Consider the following 20097-nt stretch of genomic DNA (forward strand, 5'->3'; position numbering starts at 1 on the left):
ACTTTCCTATACATGTACTTTTACACTACTACGCTCTATATCCAGTAACAAGAATATTTTCTCTCATGTGAGAGATCATGGTAATAATGAAGCAACATCTCAATATCTACTAGAACAATGATTGTAGATCGTGAACTAGTACACTAGGTAAGTTCCCAAGAAAGAGAGGTGGGTCACCAACTGACGCGCTTAAATACCAAGTCTTTTCTTGCCAGAACTTTCCTAGACAAGTACTTTTACACTACTACGCTCTATATCCTGTAACAAGAATAATTTCTCTCATGTGAGAGATCATGATAATGATGATGATGAAGCGACATCTCAGTTTCTATTGAGTACCATAAAAATTATGGTTTGAGAAAAGTGAAATAATAGAAGAAATATTATACCATGATAACTGATACAACCAAAGCAACCAACAAATGACTAAGGACACATCAAGCACCCCACAAAAAGGCCAGTCATCTTAATATACAAAGTCGGGCCCCACCAAACCTCGAGAAAGCATCAGCGGAAGAAGAAGTTATAAACCAGAATATCATAAGTTCTTTCTTCTAGTCTTTTCCACAAGAGAAAAGTTATGTAAATAAATTGGGCTCACTTTAGGGGTCCAAATAGCAAATATAGGCTAGAATAAGCTACCATTAGCATAATAGGGGGTGTGGGTAGCATTTTAGCTTGTTCCTAACCCTTTTGGAAGGCATTTGACCTAATTTCTAGAAGGACAAGCCTAGGATGCGGGTTTGACTTAATCAAACCCTAAGGCTGCACATTTTTCCCTTTTCCCATCCTACCCTTTTAACTTGTTCTCCAAGGCTTCTTCACCTATAAATAGGAGGCCTATAGTGTATTTGACAAGTTGAAATTAATAAAAGAAGAGTTACTCTGCACAAATATTGTGTGAGCTTGAGTGAGTGTTATCTCCTCTTTTTTGGTCTTATCTTGATGAGAATGAAGCTCTCAAGTGACAGGCTCCCACTTAAATTCCTAAAATCTCAATCCTACAAGTAAAGTGTCACACCAAAAAGGAACAATCCTAAAATCAACTCACATCAATAACTCCCAAGTGATTTTTTATAACTTAGAAAGGGAGATAAAAAGATAAAGAAATAAAAACATCTCATAAATTTATGAGTGATATCTCATAAAATTTGTTTAACCTTATTATTTAGATCATATCTCACCAATTTCAATTAAATATTTTTGACGCCATCATAAATAATAATAATCATTATGAAGAATAATATGATAACAAATAACATCATGTATTTGCGCTTCATACAGAAAGCATGAGGTAAGTTGTAAATCACTAACAAAATGGGTCATGAACTATGATTACTACTTAAATTTTCAAAAGGAATCATTCCATCAGTTGTCAATCCAAGTCTTAAGTTTCTTGGTTCTTTTCCAAATTCGGGAAATTCTTTATAAATGTTCTTCCACCACAAAGAATCAGTTGGATGACAAAGTAGTCCATCACATTTTCTATTATCTGCATGCCACCAAAGGTTTTTAGTGTCATTTGTATTTGCAAACAAACGCTTAAGCCTTGCAATTACTAAAAGATACCAAACAACCATAGTAGGAGGACCTTCCTTTGCGAATTTAACATTTTCATCATTCTTACCAACTTTAACCTTATAACGTGACAAACCACACCTGGGACATCTTCTTAAATCTTCATACTCATTTCTATATAAAATACAATCATTAGGAAGGACATGAATGTATTTTTTTGTATACCATACCCATCAGACAAGTTTTTTTTTTGTCTCATAATTTAGATTGGGTAATGTATTTCCTTCTGGAAGCATGTGTTGATCAAGGTTGATCTTGAAGTTTTGATGTCTCCAAATCCATGGTGTTTGTTGAAAGGCTAGAGTTGTTGTGTGTGTGTGTGGGTTTGGGTAGAATATTTTGTAATCCACTCTTTGTTTGAATCTAAAACAATTTGGAATCAAAACCTTTTTGAAAAAGATTGTTTTATAAAGAAGCGGAAAAACAACCTGTTGTTTTGTCGTTTCAATCGCTTGTTTATCACTTAGAAGTTTTTGAAAAGGGTTTGAAACTGTTTGACTTGGATGACTTTGTTGTCAAGCCAATTCAGTCGGTTGTTTCGAGAATTCAACCGATTGTTTGTTTAAAATCCATAACAAAATTTATGTTATGTTTGCAAATCAGCTTTAAATGTTTTCTAACTGAATAGGCTCCTGCTTTAAATGTTTTTAACAGTTTTTGGAGTATTTAAAGAGGTTGTTATACTCTCTTAAAGATTGATACAGTTTTGAGACATTTGTGAAAGTGTGAAAACAGATTTGAGTTTTTAAGATTTGCATTTAAGCTTTTGGGTTTTCTCAAAGAAGTGGAATAGGATTGTTGTAATCTTTTGATTTGATCTTCATCAGGTGTAATCCTTTTTGTATCTCTTGTATTTCTGAATATTGGAGGTGTAAGCAGAATTAGAGGTAGTTCTGAATTTTGTGGTGTGTTTGCCAAAGGAAGTGTGTGACTTGAGGTGTTCAATGTCACTTCTTTGGTGGTGTGTTTGTAATCTGGATTTCGATTGCATAGTAGATACTCAGTGGTTTTCTGGGGACTGAATGTAGCTCTTGGTGTAAGAGTGAACCAGTTTAAATCTGTTTGTGTGATTCTCTCTTTCCCTGATCTCACATATATCTATTTTAAGTTGTTTTTATTAACTGCTAATAAAAACAATCGGTTGAATCGCAAAACCAACCAGTTGATTTTCTGAAAATCAACTAAAACAACTTTGTGCATTCTTTTCCATAGTTTCCTTGTCTGTGATTCTTCATTGGCCTTCATTGTAACTTCAAAGTTTGCGGAAATCTTTCATAAACAATTCACTCCCCTCTCTTGTTTAAAGCCGTATATTCTAACATGTCCTTGAACAATTGAAGCAATTCTGTAAAGTTTTTATCGGTCCATCCACTCATTACCTTCAATTCATCAACCTTAACATTGCTGATAATCGTGTCAAGTTAGTTGAACTAGGATACAAAGGAGTCTCTGCATCATTAGACATATTTTCGAATGCATTAGCAAAAAGTTATGCTCCCACATAACGAATCATGTCCTCTAATCTATCGTCCATTGAGAAATCTAAAAACTTTGACTCTTCACGCACAATTGACTAGTATATAATATTTCACCATGCCACGTCCATGTTGTATAATTTTTCAAAAAATCCATCTCACAAAAGATGTTCTCTAATTTCGGAAATACTTAATATCCTTTCATTCAAACAATTGACACAAGGACACCTTATACTTACACCATTATGACTACTATAACGACAATATGTTTTGCAGACTGTATGAATTCTTCCACCCCTCTTTCGTAAGAATCACTTATCTGTGGTGTATTAATCCAACTTCGACCCATAGAACTAGTAAATTAAGAAAATCTAAATTAAAATTGCCGAAAGTCGGACATCCCAGGACTCAGTATCAACGCGTTCTATATAATCAAATGTACTATCTAATTCATTATAAAACTAAATCAAAATTGTTGAAGGTCAGACACCTCCAAACTCAGAATCAGTACGTTTAATATGTAAAAACAATATCTAATCATTAAAAACTAAATCAAAATTGTCGAAGGTCGGACACCCCTGAACTCAGAATCAGTGTGTTCAATATATTAAAACAATATTTAATATTTAAAAACTAAATCAAAATTGATGAAGGTCGGATACTCCCAGACTCAACATTAATGCGTTCAATATATAAAAAAAATATCTAATCATTAAAAACTAAATCAAAATTGTCGAAGGTCGAACACCTTCAAACTCAAAATAAATACGTTCTATATATAGACAATCAAATTTAATATATTATTAAATAATAAATAAAAACACACTAACCTAAAGGGGAGTGGAGCATAAGTCTTGTTATATTGACATGACTTCATTTAAAATAAATACAAATAAATCTTGATTAACATTAATCAAAGTTATATGAGTCAAACATGTTTTCCTCTCATATTAAAGTTGTACTAAGTTAACACAATGTCACTTTGATAAATTTAAATTCATGTCATACAATGTCACTTTGATAAATTTAAACTCATGTCATACATATACAACTTCTTCATAATAAAGTCCTGTGGTAGTAAGAGGATTTATTCCTAGGTAAATAATTTAAAATCTACCCATTTCTATAATTTTTGTAAAATTACACAAATTTGATAAAATTACAGCAACAAAGCTATTTGATATTAAAACAGAGAGACGATATTGAAGTTTCCAAGGGGAACTCTCTTCAGCAGGTACAAGAACGCGGATTGTAAGTGAAGCACACTTGTAGAAAGCTGTCATGGAGTAAAAGATAAGTTACATTGAAGACATGAGATCATAGCCCTTACAAGAGGGTGCATCATGAACATTAGGTTCTCTAGGGAAGCCATTGCTTAGTTGTTCTTCGAGTTGAAGGATGTGTCTAGTGCATGGATAGCATGCAATTGAAACATATGTATGAGTCAGAAAATTGAAGAAGCTTCGCATGAATCTTTGTCCCATTTTATCAGGCTATCACCACCACCCCTATCGATCCAACTCATGCCTTCTAATTAGAGTTTCACCTTCATCTTAAATAAACCCATATTTGGGTTTTCCTTCTGCAAATTATTCACAAACAGCTTTAGAAATATACCACTGCTTTCTCCAAATTCCTTTCTTAGCAATAATGAAATTTTATATCAAGAATAACTTTAGGTCTTAAAACATTATAATAAGAACTAAAGAAGTCTTGAGTTGATTGAAGAATGTACAAGAGTTGTGTAATCTCGTTATTGACTTTTATGAAGAAAAAAAATGTTATAATAAGACAAGGATTTTAGTGGGTTAGGAACAATCATACTCTCTCTTGTTTACTTATTGTCATTTGATTCTTAAGGTTGAAAACGATCTATTTTTGCCTTTATTTCATTTTTTATTATTGATTAAAATTTATTAAATCATGAATACCACTTATTAATGAAAAAAAAAGAGGTATTCTAACATTACTTCATATTAAAATTGAAACTTCCAATTTTTTTTCAATATTCTTTTATTATATATAATCTATATATATTTGTAGCAATTTATTTATATATAGCAATATGCAAATAGGGAAAAAAATCAAAATTAAAAAAATTAAAATGTATAATATTTGTAGTTTGATTAATACATTTCAAATCTTAGAATCTTTTAAGAAACTTTTACTATATCTAATTTGATTTTAAATAAATTTTATCACTTCACCGTTAATTTTAACCATCTTTATAAATTTTGTTTCAATAATAATGTTTTATAAGCCTCGCATTTCTATACTTGTTTATTAAAAATATAATTCTTTTATAATTTAAAATTTAATTATTAGAATTAAATTTTAATTTAATGATAGTATTCTAAATAGTACGTATTATTAATATTAAATAAATTGTTCAAAAGCTTTAGAATCTTATATAAAATTAAGATCTTAATATTTTAAAAGTCTTTTATGTTATGATACATAAAAAATGTTCCAAGAGAATATGTTACTAGATCTAACTCTTGCCCCAAATCAAAGTATGTATTTCTATTCGCTAATTCTATTATTATCAACCTCTTTATTAAGGCTTCAAAACTTGAAAACAACACTACCAATAATTACCTTTCCTTACACAAAAAGCCAGTGATGCTCGCATCTTTTGTTATGTGATTTTGGTTTTTGAAGTATTATAGAACTCATCAAGCATCGAAATGATCGATCCTTCTGTTTGTTTGCTTCATTATTACTTAATTTCCAACATAGATTACAAAGCCCCACAATCACAATTGTTTTAGATCCCCCATTAACTTTATTAACAAAAATAAAAAGGGAAAAACTTATCATTTTTCAAAATAACATATTATCCTACAAAACCTTAATAAAATAATCTAAAAGTTAGAATAAAAGAAAAAACTCATTAAAAACAAAAAGGAATTTAATAAGTTGAAAATCCTATATCACATTATGATTGGTAAAAAAAATAATATTTTACTGAAATAAAACAATTTCAAAATTTATTTAGTGAACAATCTTAAAATTTCATCGATCAAAACACAATTGTACATTAAAAACACCAATTTACAACTTTAATTTCACAAATACAATTTTAAAATTATTCAATTCTAATAAATATAATTTCAAAATTCTTCCTTAGACCAAAAAATTATTTCTCTTACTAATTATTATACCGGAGTTCTTAACCTATCATTACTCTATAAATAATGGATTACATTATTAGCAAAGACTACTTATTAATCAGTAGCACAGTTTTTATAAAATAACAAAGAAGAAAGAAGAGAAGAAAAAACACCCCAAGATTTGTTTAATGTAACCTAATCTGGACCTAACTTGGGATGTGAAGAAGAATATTCAAACCATCATATAAAAAGAACATAAAAGTACGTACCTGAAAGCAACTGTTATTTGGTTCTATACGAGACATAGCTTTGCATCCCAAAATTTGAGGTAAACTGAACTTTGAACCAATAGATGAAGAACAAGAAGCTAATGTTGCTTTCAAAAGACACCTTTCACTGATTCCGGGGCTCCTGATTCATTCAATGGACCACAACACCCAGCAAATTGTAAGAACAAACAACAGATAAGAGCTGCTCATAAAAACACTTCCATCATTCTATGCACAATGTCTGATATTTCATCAAACTGTAATAACATCTGGATGTTTTTTTTTCCTTTTCTGTTGTGCTAAGCAGAAACAACCATCGAACAACTAAGAAACGAAAAGGGTTTTATATATAATAAGGTGATGAAAAGCATAGGTTATATGAAAAATAAAGCCATGAATTATGAAGATACCATAGATTAAGCCTCAGGTTGTAAAGATGAAGAAGAGGGTGAAGGAGGAGCAGCCAAGTTTAGTGTGTGGCCACTCCTCTCGAAAAAGAGCTTCCACCTTAAACCAAAAACAATTATATAGAGTCCAAGAATAGAAACGAGTTGAAAAAGAGAAGAAAAAAAAGGTGTAAAAAAATGAGTTGGTTCATTGAATCTAGACGCACACAGGAGTTGAAGGAGAATAGGAGAAAGACAGGAACATAACATCATGGATGTGGGACTTTAGCTGTAAAAAGGTTTGGTAGGTGCGAACAGCATCTGTTTAACGTTTCTCTTTTTGGGGAAAAGAATAAAAACAGGAATTTAATAAAGTTTTTGAGCATCAAATGTTTACACCATATTTTAGTTGGATGCTTCTTCATCAATCAAGATTCCCCTTCAAGTAATCAATCTCCTTAATGAATGGACATTATAAGGATGGGAGTTTTATATTATTGATTTGAAGCTAAACACTGTATTCATGTAATCCCATTATATGTGAAAAATTATAAGAATGTCTTGTGAAGAAACCAAGGGACTAATCCATTAAGTAAACTAAATTCACTGCTCATCCTTTTTTTAACTAGAGTTTGCATATTTAATAAACTTAGTTAAATTTTAAGTATATTATACATTTAGATATTTTTAATTAAATTTCTATTATCTTATTAAATATTCAAATTATTTTTTTTATTTTTTTACATAAGTATCTATCATTTGATTTAATCGTTAATGACATGACAGTTATTTTAATTCATGTTTGAAAAGAAAAAAATAAATTGATTGGCGAATTAAAAGAAATTAGAGCAGGAAAAATAAGTTCATAAGGGAGTTGGAAATTAACATATAAAAATAATGGTTAAAAAAATAACGTTTTGAAAATACATAAATTTATATGAGATACTTCAAAACTTAATTAAATTTATATAATTAAGATCAATAAAATTATTTTACATTCTTATCAGTTATATTTTGTAATTATTTTCAAAAGTGGAGCTATATTATATTTTATACCCCTATTTGTATTAGGTTAAGGCATATCTTCGTGTCTTATTTTCTTACAAGTATTTGACAGTTATCCAAAAAGTCCTCCATGCCCAGAACAACAAAAATATGTTTTTGGGTTAGATGAAAAGAATGAAAAAGAGGTAATTTCTTCTTCCACATCCACATTTTCTTTCTGTACCTCCTCAAATCTTTTAATTCTAAAATTATTCTTAAGTAAAAGGATATGATTTTTTTGTTATTTCCAAATTATATAATTCTTAGACCTTTCAAATTCTAAAAATTGGAGTATTTGGATGGTGTTTTTTGAATCCAAAAAATATATTATAAATTTAATTTTGTATTATGAATTTTAAAATTTGTAATACATTTTCAAACTTAGAAAATAACTTGGAATAAATTGACAAACGAAATAACGTTGTTTTGGGTACTAATCATACTAATAATATATGATAGTAGATGTTTAGTACAGTTAAATTGATTTTTTAAATAGTGGAAAATAAATATATTTTCATTACATAATTGAAAAAAAACTATATCGTTAAAAAATATAATGTGTATTTCTATAATCAATATTTTGAAATATAATGTAATTTCAAAATAAAATGAAATCAAATAAATGTACAAATTAAAATTCCAATAAAACCAGAAAATATATTGAATCCAGTTTTGTAAAGGTGAAACCATTAACTACTACAAAAGATATTTAAAAGTATTCTTCAGTGATTATTTAACAACCAATATCAATTAAAACCATTCAGTATAAAAAGGACATTTAAAAAGTATTTTGTATTCACTAGTTAATAACCAAATAGATTAAAACATGATGATAAACTTTCTAATATTTCAGAGGTCTTCTATTAATGTACCCGATCGATATTGGACTAGTTACTATTGATTTCGGTGACCGATTGTCTAAGCCAAAGAATATATCAGGAGACACAATAAATGATAATAATGACAGTTACAACAACACTTAATGAGTCATAATTCATATTCTAATATATATGGGAATATCTCTGACAAATCAGCTAAATACTAATTAACTACCTAAAGATATTTTTATATACTTTCCTATAAGTAAGGGATTATGCTTCAAATCAGGGGATAACAACTGATACTTGATTTGTTTAGCCCATGATACTTTATTGGTTTAGCCCATTACCATAAGGGTCCATGACCAATAGTATAAATACTTCTCTTTAGAGGTGTAAGGTACGCTTTTACCAATTACCAGAATACACTCTTGACAGAGTACTCACTTGAGCGTTGGAGTACTTTTTGCACGTCACCCCCGACCGAGCATCGACATTAAAGGAAGGAGGCTTGAAGGAAGTAACCAGAGGATCACCGACACATCAACAATTGTACCCCCAGTCACAAGTACTATCTAGGCCCCCTACCTATACAGGTACAATTGGCGTCCACCGTGGGGTCGAGGTAGTATTCAACTTCAACAACAAGAATAGATTAATAATAATGGTGTCAACAAGGAACGATACCAACAACGATTGGATGGCGAACGAACAGATCGCAGTAATCCGGACCCTCCAGGCACAAATGGAGGAGTTACGACAAAAAGGCATTGAAGAATAACAACAGATTGAATAGGATTGGCGACGAAATAAGGAAGAGATGCTCCTTCTCAAGGAACATAATAGAGAGCTAAAGCAGCAACTTGATGGGTGTGAACGAGAAGAACAATCTTGAACACAGACTCATCAAAGTGATCAAAGTTCCAAACACACCCCTTCGTCGCGAAGACCCGAGAGGGCATCCTTTTATGGATGAGATCATCGAAACACAACTCCCTTCCAAGTGGAAGGGATTGACCATTAAACTCTACGACAGTTCTACCGACCCGGACGAACACGTAAATATCTTCAAGACACAGATGACCCTTTACACAACCAACAAAGCATTATGGTGTAAGGTTTTCCCTACCTCTCTCAAGGAGGAGCCCCTTGACTGGTTCACCCAACTCCCTCCTAATTTTGTGGATCGTTTTAAAGTTTTGACGGCTATGTTCACCACTCAATATGCAACAAGTCGACCGCATCATACCTCTTTCATGTTCCTCCTTAACGTAAAACAAGAAAAGGGGAGTCTTTTTCGGGCATTCATGTATAGATTCAATAAATTTTGTATGGGTATCAGAAACCTTGTGTCAGAGATAGCCATGCACCACCTCGTCTCGACAATCTGGCCAGGAAGATTTACTGAAAGCTTGATCAAAATATCAGCCAAAAATATTAATGAGTTGAGAAATCGTGCAACCAAGTTCATGCATATAGAGAAACACACCGATTATCATAAAAGCATTCAGTTCGTGAATGAAGATAAAGAGAAGAAGAAGAAGAAGAAGAAGAAGAAGAAGAAGAAGAAGAAGAAGAAGAAGAAGAAGAAGAAGAAGAAGAAGGACAGAGTCATTCGGATTGCCTCAGAGAAAATTGGAGACACCGGTTTCTTAGTTATACCCCATTGACGGTCCCAAGGGGAAGAATTCTGAACGAGGCATTGTAAGCCGAGTTGATTCTGGCCCTTAGGCAGTCGCAAAGTCCGAGGAACGCTGATACGTCTAAGCATTGTCAATACCATCGCAATTATGGCCATACGACCAAAGGCTACCAAACACTGAAGGATAGCATAAAGAACTCATCCAAGTTGTCCACCTGCACAAATTCGTCAAGACTAATGTCAACTCGTACCGATCTTCGCAAAGGGAAAGGTACCCACCTAGAGGCTGAAATGAACAATACGATCGGCGTGGACGAGAAGGCTCGTGTCGTTGGAATGACAACCAAAGTCCGACGAAACAAAGACGAAGGAGTGAGAGCCTAGTACGGAGAACTCGACAACGAAGTGAGAGTCCTAGAAGGAACAATCAGACCAAACACGGAGTCTGGGAGGTCATCAATACTATAGTTGGGCTGATCCCATTCCTGAACCCCGGACGAGAGGTAAACATAATCGCACGAGGTTTCGCTAGAGGTGGATGCTCCAATTCCGCTAGGAAGAAGCATCTTTGGGCCATTTAGTCGGTCCATTATGTAACCACCCGAAGCCGACCGAGGATGCCCCCAATCACCTTTACAGACGACGATTTTACTGCAATTAACCCAGCTCAGGACAACCCCCATGGTAATCACTGTGGAGATAGATAAGTTCGCAATCACCAAGGTTTTGGTGGACCAGGGTAGCTCGGTGATATCCTGTATTGGGATACCTTTAAGAAAATGAGGATTCTAAAGTTGGAAATCTAGTCTTACAACAAAGCTTGTCCTAAGGATTTTTATCCTCTGTCGTGCATTGATCTACTCGTCGATGGAGAAGTAGGTCACATTATCCTGAGTTTTTTATATGCATATTCTAGATACAACCTAATCCAGATGCATTTGAGAGACAAAGAAAAGATAGCTTTCATGACTGAGTGTAACAACTTTTATTACGAAGTTGTGCCTTTCGGCCTAAAAAATGCAGTTGTCGCCTATCAACGACTGATTGACTACATTTTCAAGGGAATGCTCGGCCGGAGTGTTGAGGTTTATGTGGATGACTTTGTCGTCAAGTCTGAATCATACCAACAACACATCAAAGACTTACAGGAAGTGTTTCAAGCCCTCCGCGACCACAACATGAGGCTTAACCCTAACAAGTGTGTGTTTGGTGTGGAAGGAGGAAAATTCTTGGATTTTATGCTTGTTCATCGTGACATAAAAGCAAACCCTGAGAAATGTAGGGCAATCACCGAGATACGAAGCCCTGAAAATGTAAAGGAAATTCAAAGGCTAATCAAGCGGCTTGCAACACTTTATAGGTTCTTACCAAAGCGAGTAGAGAAGACCAAGCTTATTGAGCAGTTGCTACGAAAGGCGGATAAGTTTCGATGGACAGACGAGTGCAAAGGAATATTCCTCCAGTTGAAAGCTTTCTTGGTGTTCACTCTGGTTATTCAAAAACCATACGCCAAAGAAGTCATAATCGTTTATCTCAATGTTTCAAAGGATGCTATCAGCGCAACATTAATCCAAGAGGTAGAAAAGGAGGAACGATCAATGTACTTGTTTTCTTCTGATCGATCAAGATCTTTATCACCGAGGATACACTCGGCCACTCTTAAAATGCATCACTTCTGAATAGGCTACTTATGTTATGCGGGAAATTCATGAAGGAATATGTGGTACGCACTCGGGTGTTAGGACAATGGCAGCTAAGGTGTTACAGGCGAGCTATTATTGGTCGACCGTTCAGGGAGACTGTACAGAATTTGTGTGGAAATGTGTTAAGTGTCAGGAGTACGGTAGTTTATCTCACCAAAATCCTGAGAACCTTCATTACATTCTCTCCCCAAGGCCATTTGTGAAATGGGGGATGGACATCATCGGACCCTTTACTCCACAGAATGGGCAATGCAAATTTTTGTTAGTGGGAATAGACTATTTTACCAAGTGGATAAAGGTCGTACCCATAACAGTCATCATAGCATGGAATGTCCAAAATTTCGTTTGGAAAAACATTGTGTGCCGCTTCGGAATACCACACACCATCATCACCGACAATGGTCGACAATTTACCGACCGAGGACTAGCTGAGTTTTCCAAAAAAGTTGATATTAGAGATATCACAAGCTCGGTGCAGGACCCGCAAACCAACGGCCAAGCCTAGGCCGCCAATAAAATCATTCTTAATGATTTAAAAAAGAGACTCGACCCAGCTAAGGATAAATGGACCGAAGATCTCGAGGTCTTGTGGGCTTACCGATGTACACCACATTTGACTACACAAGAAACCCCATTCAGTCTAACTTATGGGACAAAAGTTATGATCCCAATTGAAATCAGAGAACCCTCTCTACGACGACAATTTCTGGATTTGAATCTTAACAAGGAAAGTTTGTTGGTCGACCTCGACCTGATCAACAAATTTAGGGCAAAAGCAAGGGAAGAAGCATACAAGGTTTGAGCGGCAAGAAGGTATAATTCGAAGGTAAAACCAAGATTCTTACAAAAGGGAGATTTAGTCTGGCGGATGCGCAACGAAGCTCGGAAGAATGAAGGCAAGTTCTTGAGCAATTAGGAAGGACCTTTTCGAATTTCAGACATAACGGTCGGCTAAGTCTATTACTTGGAATTTTTATCAGACAAAATTGTACCGACAACGTGGAATGCTACACATCTAAATATAATACCTATTTATTAGTTACCAGTATATATTTTCATCTCTACTAATTATAGAATATTTAATGAAATGAATTAAATTGAACTAAAATTAATTTGCTTAAATTAAAACTAAACTAAAATATCAATAAGGTAATATATTTTTCATTTTGGAGTTTGGAGACTCGTAATTTTATTCTTACAAAAATTGTTTTTATCTTTTAACATCTAAATGATGTGAAAATTTAACGGAACATGATGGAAGATTAACTATATTTTCTATTTTTAAATTCAACTATATTTTTTTTCAAAAATTGAAATAATTTAACTATTTAAATTGCATTAATATTGCACATTCATAGAAAAAAAAATAATAGTCTTATTTCTTTTCGTTCAAATTCATAAAATAAAATTCCAACTACATTACTATTACACATTAGAAAAAAAAACAAAAAAAATATAACTTTATTTTTTCGGTTCAAATTCATATAAAAAAATCATTTTAAATAACAATGTAATAACCACACACTACTAAAAAAATCATTAAATAAAAACTAATTTTAGAAACAAAAAATAATTAATTGTAATATTGAATAAATTATATACTATTTTATAGACTAAAAATATTATTGGTATCTAAATTAGTTTCTATTATTGATAAATAGTTTCTAAATTGGTATCTAATCAGATTAACTAACAAGGTATTAGCTAGCAATTATTTAAATTATAAAGTTGGTAGCTAAAACATTAGGAGTTAATTAATTAGATATCAAGTTAGAAAATATTTATCAATAACAAAAACTAATTTAGATACTAATATTTTTTTTTCTCTAAAATAGTATCTAATTTAGTAAATATAACAACTAATTATATTTTGTCTCTAAGATTGGTTTTATTTAATGATTTTCTTGTAGTGATATTTTTAAAGACAAATTATATATAATATATTAATAAAAATATTACCGTGTTAATATAGAAAGACATAAATTATAAAAAAAAGTGTAATTAACTACTAATGGTTTCAGCTACCAACTATTTAGATTTTAAATTTGGTAGCTAAAATCTTGGTAGCTAATTAGATACCAATTTAGAAATTATTTATTAGTAATATAAATTACTTTATACACCAATAATTTTTTTATCTCTAAAATAACATCTAATTTAGTCAATATAGTGATTAATTATTTTTTATCTCTAAAATTAGTTTATATTTGATGATTTTCTTGTAGTGTGTCACTTTTAGTGGCTAACCCTTCTAGTGCATAAGGAAAAAACTACCTCAAGCACCCCACACATAGCCTCTTTGTCACACACATCTTAAACGTCTATGCCACCTTCCAATCATCAAAGTGGTGTCGCTTTGCCACGGTTGGGATCACCATCCTTTGCACATCCCATTCCAACCCATATTTGTCTATTCTTTGTGTATTGATAGTTTGACTCTCATTCTCTTTGTTTCTCGTTTTCCCTTTTTTTTAATATTTATGTAAACACATTAAGTTTGAAATGTTATGTTACACAATGAGCACGAGTCTTTAATAACATTCTATTGATCTCAACGTTTAGTCATACTCTTACAAAACGACAACTTCTAGCTTCAACATTTCTCATGAAAAAATATTATTTACGATGTTGTGTACTGTTGAGAGTTTATTGTTGTCATTATATTGCATTAAAAAATAAAAATGTCGAAGTTGTTCAAATCTCCATACTATGATTCAATGAATGAGACTACAAGTATGTACCAACTTGAGATGGACAAAATGAAATCTGACATGGGTGATAAACTTGTAATTTAATAGTACATTACGCCATATATTTCCCCACCTATCTTCACTGTCTTAACACACTTGATGTGTTTATGTATGGCTTCCACTTCAAATGTTATGATTTTCCTTCTCCCTACTTTACTTTGTGTGTTTCTTCCCATCTAGATATTGCTTGATTAAGCTTGTTGTAAATTAGATATTTGATGTGGCAGATACGCTTATGCATTTTGCAATATAAGGAACTTGGTCTCCAGCTCCATATTTATAGTTAACCTGCATTTGTTGTTGCCAATTTACCTTTAAGCTAGCTTCCATCATGCTTTGACTATTTTATTCACTTCTACATATAACTCCCTTACTACTTTAAAGCTTTATCAGCTAATTGTTATTAGTTTTGTTATGCTTATCCTTTTTTTATTGTAACATCCAAACTTCACAATTGTGGAATGTTAATCGGGGATCAATAGTGCCATCATGGAGGTTTAATTAGTGTTTGTCGGCCTTTATGCCTTGTTAATGTGCCAATGCGCTTTGGCATACCCTATTTTACCCTTGTTACTATGTTGCAATTGTGGATATTTTCATAGGTACCTCTTAGCATATATCTTACCATCATTCCTACCTTAGTACCATTCACTTAAGATCTATTCTGATTTCTAACTGGCTCACATTCTCATTTCTAGCTGGCTCACATTCTCATTTCTAGGGAACTGACATCTTAAACAAAAATCCCTAGCTTATACTTCATATCACACTCTAGTCATTATCATCTAAAGGATATTTTAGCATGCTAGGTTGCATTGAGTCAATTAAAAAAAGACATTTTTATCCTTTATCTTTTATTTCTCCTCCTCCTAACATTTCTAAATACATACTTCCTATATCAATTAGAGTATATACTTTCTGTAAATTTTGGACATAAAACACCAATTAGAGTATGAAAATTTAGCGTTTGGAAACTTGTTGATTATCCATGCCCATGCATTAGCACTTGCTTGGCAAAATATCTCCTATGCATCCACCCTTTTGTTCCTAAATATAATTTCATTTGTTTGTTTCCATATATTCCATGTGATTCCAATTCACATAATTTTCCATACTTGTTTTCCTTTATTGTTTAGTTTCATAATCATTAATTGTTGGATGTGTTTTTTCAATTGAAAGTGAAAGGTCGTGTTGATGTTAATATAATGATAACATGAATTCCATATTTGTTTTGCTACGTTCCACTTAATGGGTATATGATTTAATGTTTCCCACAAATCCACGCATAACACACATAGAATTGCATACAAAAGCACCCTTAGGAGTTAGCTTATCCTTAGTCAAAACTCTATTATGAATTAATCTCCAAGCAAATAAATGGGCTGATGGTGGGGTTTTAATGTTCTGGAACTGGTTATAGACTTCTCTATGTTGTTCACCACTATTGAAAATGAAGCTTTGATGCCTCCAAATCTGTGAAGAGAGCTTGATGCCTGTGCTGCTGAGTTTGGGGTTTAGTTATAGGTAGTTTGGAATTTTTGAAATTCATTCTTAATCCAAAGCACAACTGAATCAATCTGGTTTTGAAAATGAAAAGTGTTTTTCTAAGCTAAAGTGAAAAACAACCGATTGATTTCTCGGTTTAGTCAGTTGTTTTACACTCAGCTTGTTTGGAGGGTTTTCAAACTATTTTTGACTTGGTTGACTAACTGTCAAACCAATTCAACCGGTTAAAACGACATTTCAACCGGTTGATATTTGAATTTCTTAACAGCTTTTCAAAAACCTGTTAAATCTGTTTTCAGTTGATTTGAAACTGTTTTGGCTCGTGTTTAACTGCCTAAAATAGCTAGTTTGAAGAACTATAAAACTGGGTTACCTTCCATATTTGAATACACAGAAAGAGAGATTAAGAAATTGTTTTGAGAGAGATTTGATTCAAGCTTTGCAAGAGTGCCTAAGGCTGTGCAATTGGTTGAAGAAGTGAATTGGTAGCTCTGTGATTTCCTGTACACCAGGTGTAATCGGTTCCTTCTATTCTTGTATTTGTTTTTCATTTTGTATACTTGTAAAACTGTAAATCTGTAAGGCCAGAGGTTTTCTGACTGTGATTGTGAAAAGGCAAAGAGGGTGTGTATTCTTGTGTGATCAAGATCACCTCTTTGTAGTATTGTGTAATTGTAATATGTTGTTGGTTACTTAGTGAAATACCCAATGGTTTTTTGGGCACTGGATGTAGTTCTGGTAAGAAGTGAACCAGTATAATTGATTGTGTGAACCTTCTCTCTCTCAATCATTATAAACTATTTGATTTGGGTTTTGTCTTTGCTGTTATAAACAACTGGTTAAATCGAAATTTCAACCGATTGTTTTTCTGCAAACAATTTTAACAGTTTGATTTCTTAGCTTCCCTGATTTCTCTTTCTGTAATTCTTCATAAATCTTCATTTTTAGCTAACATTTGCGAAAATCTTGTGTTAAACAATTCACCCCCCCTGTTAGGTCATTAATTCTTACAACCACAACAAATTTGTAACTTATTATAAGTTGATTTTTACTATGTACGTTTTTGTATATATCCTTAACACTCCATATCTAGGGATGACAAAACAGGTTAGCCTAACATTTATTTTCTTGATTCAACATTAGCTCGCCAAAAGTAGGGCGGGGCGTGCTGGCCCATCAAGGTTATATGGGCTGAAATAGATAACCCGCCCCGTGATAGGGTGGGTTGACAAGTTTTTACCTTTTTTGTAATTTTTTATTTTTGATCTATTTATTTAGTTGTTGTCCTTGATATCATATATTTGGATAATAAAAACGCAAGGAATAACAATAAAATTTAATCAAACTATAATATTCAAATCAAAAAATATTTATGCCTAACAAAATAAAGTAAATATCAACAATACCTCAATGAATCATATGATGTATAAAGAAATTAATGAAAATAAAGTTTTATATAAAACATTGATCACAACCAATTTTAATTTCAAAAGCATGAGATTCTCCTTTAAAAGTGTAAAAAAACAAAGTAATTAGTAGTTAAAACCTAGATAACTAATGTTAAATATCAATTTACACTAAAAAAAAATTAATTTGAAGAGCAATTTATTAGTAGAGGTTATTATAGGCATGTCTGATTTTTAAGATATATTTGAAGGGGCTTTTGTTCCTGTTTTACTGTAACAATTATGAAAAATAAGTGCAGAGTAGCTGAATATTTTCCCCTGTTTTTTCCATGTGAGACATGCAATTACTAACCAGGTTTAACCGTTCATATGCTTGTTTCTAACCTATAAAAAACATGTATGGAGGATATTTTATTGTTTGAGAACTCATGAAGGCAAGACGGGGGACTTATAAGGATAGGTTTCCATTAAGACTCATCTTTGAGTTCATGTTTAATTTGGTCCTCGATGTGGTACCAGAGACATAAAAACTATTCTTAAATAATGTTTTATGTGGACATTATAGTTTTGATGGAGGAAGCAAGGTAGATGTTAACTATAAATTTGGGTTTTGGAGATTGGCATCAAAACCAAAGGTTTTTCCTTGAGTAGGAGTGGTACGCAATATATGCAATTTTTTAGCAAAAAAAAACAATAGGAAAATTACTTGAAAGTATAAATTGGGAATGTCTAACTGCAACGTAGATCAATATTACAGAATGTTTAGGAAATTAATGAAGATGTCACACAAAGGAGAAAACATTGAGTTATATGTGAGCACAAAGCTCCTACCAAGGTAAAAGAGAAGTTTTTTCGTATTGCAGTATGATAGTAAGATTAATTATTCTATATAGTTGTGAATCTTGAGCTTTAAGAATTAGAATGAGAGAAAAAATAGAGCAATGAAAATGAGTTTGTTAAGATGAATGTGTTGTTGTAAAGAAAAAGGACATAATAGAAGATGATTGTATAAGAAAAGATATTGGTGGTAACTTAAGTGTGACAATGATTGAGGAAAAGATAATATAAAACCAGTTTATATGTGTATGCTTATAGGGAAGACTTCACAGCATATGCAGATGTGTGCTTTAGAGAATTTGGTGACAGAGTTAAGCACACGACTACAGTGAAGATGGTCATCATCATGTCATTTTGAAATGGTTAATCATCATTTTATTTATTCAGACAACAATCTTTTTTGGATGCAGGCTATGCAGCAAGGCATTATTGGGTTAAATATAATTTCTTTTGGTTATCTTCCAAAAACTAACTCCACTGATGATGTAAGGGCTGCTCAAAGGGCCTAAGACTTCAATATTGGGTGGTAAGTAAGTAACAATATAGTCACGATACTTCTTTCTAATACCTGTTGACATTAACAAATTTTCATTTTGGGAATGCAAAGAACCAAGTCTGGATCTTCAAAAAATAAACAAATGAACTATACTAAATGACGAAACAAGATTTCTATATGCTCAAATGTTTTCCTTTATGTAACAGTCCCTAAAACTTATAGCATGATAATACACACATCCCTTTGCCTTGCATGTAAGTTGAGCTAAAGAATGTGTTGACAATGATTAAACTCTTGGATCATTTCTGAATGTCGTAAATAATTTTACATTTCATACAAGGTTGCATTAAAGGATTTTTATAAAAATCCGACATTTTTCCCAATCAAAAAAGTGGCATAGCTTTTAATTTATACATTAATTGCTACAGAGTAAATTTTTGTCTATGATTTTATTTCAGGTTTATGGATCCCATTACATTCGGAGATTACCCTGATACAATGAGAGTAATTGCATTAGTTCTAAAAATATATCAATTTTGTTTTCTAGTAACTCTGATTATTAAACTTTATTAGCATATATTATTTTCATAGTCATATATAGTACACATTATAGGCTGAAAAAAAACCTCAACTATTTAAGTAGGAAAAGACATAAATGTTATCCCTTGTAGCTGTGATAACAAAGCAGCCACAGATTTAGGACACATGGCTTTTCTTGAGCAAAGAAAAATGAAGAAATATAAGTTTATGAGGTAAAAATATGAAATACTTTTTGTTTGGTAGGAAAAAACAACTAGAATGGATTAATAGAAATGGTGAATGAAAATATAGGAGAAATACAGTAAAATTTCCAAAAGTTTATTCTGCTGCATATTCTCAATGGTGTATCACCTATTTTATGTATCAAGCTCAACATATAAGGGTGTACAACGTCATCCATTGGTTAGGAACCTGGGTAGTTACAGTTCAAACCTCTAGATAAAACTAATTAAGAAAAAAGGCAGAGAAGAGGCATAATTTAGTTGCCTGCATTCTAATCTATAATCTATTTATTATGCATGGAAATTGTGTGTG

The 20097-nt window shown here is 32.3% G+C and overlaps 1 long non-coding RNA gene across 1 annotated transcript; it reads right to left on the reverse strand.

Annotated features, from left to right (window-relative positions):
- Positions 1-4155: 4155 nt before the first annotated feature.
- Positions 4156-6975, reverse strand: LOC137830499 (uncharacterized). Its single transcript, XR_011084239.2, has 3 exons — positions 6846-6975; positions 6436-6577; positions 4156-4635 (listed from the first exon to the last, which is right to left on the reverse strand). It is a non-coding gene; the product is annotated as an uncharacterized LOC137830499 (long non-coding RNA).
- Between the last annotated feature and the right edge of the window lie 13122 nt (positions 6976-20097).

This window comes from Phaseolus vulgaris, chromosome 11 (genome assembly GCF_051622355.1).
Source record: "Phaseolus vulgaris cultivar YP4 chromosome 11, ASM5162235v1, whole genome shotgun sequence".
Taxonomy (NCBI): Eukaryota; Viridiplantae; Streptophyta; class Magnoliopsida; order Fabales; family Fabaceae; genus Phaseolus; species Phaseolus vulgaris.